Source organism: Nanorana parkeri, unplaced genomic scaffold, assembly GCF_000935625.1.
Source record: "Nanorana parkeri isolate BGI_ZX_2015 unplaced genomic scaffold, ASM93562v1 scaffold2303, whole genome shotgun sequence".
NCBI lineage: Eukaryota > Metazoa > Chordata > Amphibia > Anura > Dicroglossidae > Nanorana > Nanorana parkeri.
The window spans coordinates 1-922 of NW_017308571.1; positions in this window are offsets into that span (position 1 = coordinate 1).

Consider the following 922-nt stretch of genomic DNA (forward strand, 5'->3'; position numbering starts at 1 on the left):
TGTATTAGGAGAGGAGAGGTGGGCGTGTATTAGGAGAGGAGTTGTACATTGTATCCGGTGGGAGTATCTCAGCCCCCCTCCCCCCCTCACATGTTTCTCTTCTTCTATAATTACATCCGGCTGTGTTCTCCTCTCCCGGGATGGGGGAAGTGGTCGAGTCTCGGAGGAGACGTAGAGGGGAGAGGACGTTGTGCTGTACTTGGTCTGTGGCCCTTTTGGGATCGGGCCCTGCGTTGTGACATCACGTTTCTAGGTTGGTGACATTTCATTGGTCAGACTTATTTCTTCTTTCTTCCTTGGTGCCTCTTCTACTGCCCCTCCCCCCCCTATGTAATGATAGAGATCAGGGAAGAGTTTCCTGTATGATTGATGAGGGTCACGGATACTATTCGGTGATTGTGTTACTTTGTGACCGACAACGGTCGCTGCTCTCCGGTGATTGGCTGCCAAGCTCCGCAATGTGTCCCGGCAGCGTCTGGATTGCGCAATTCTTTGTCGTGCGTTTCCCATTTATTTCTATTAGCTGGAAAGCCTGCGGTCGGGGCGATAGTGGGGGCCCCCATGGTGCCGTGTTTCCTTCTATCTGAAATTCAGACACAAATAAATGGCGCTCTGTAATGCAGGAAGTGTACGTACTTGTCATCTTACCTCAGTCCCCCGTACAGCAGAGCTCACACTGGGGGAGGGAGAAGCAGCGCAAATTATTCTGAAAGACTCTGCTACAAATCTAAGGGGGATATTTACAAACAGGGGCGTCCCAAGGCCGGTGTCCAGACCAGGTGACACTCCGCCGTGTCGTCATCGCGCCTGTGCGTGACTTCACCTCGTGCATGCGCGGCCATCTGATTAACACCTTTCGGCGGCCATCTTGGTGATGGACGTCGGCAGAGAGAGGAGGGGACGTTCACCCGGCGGGATGAGA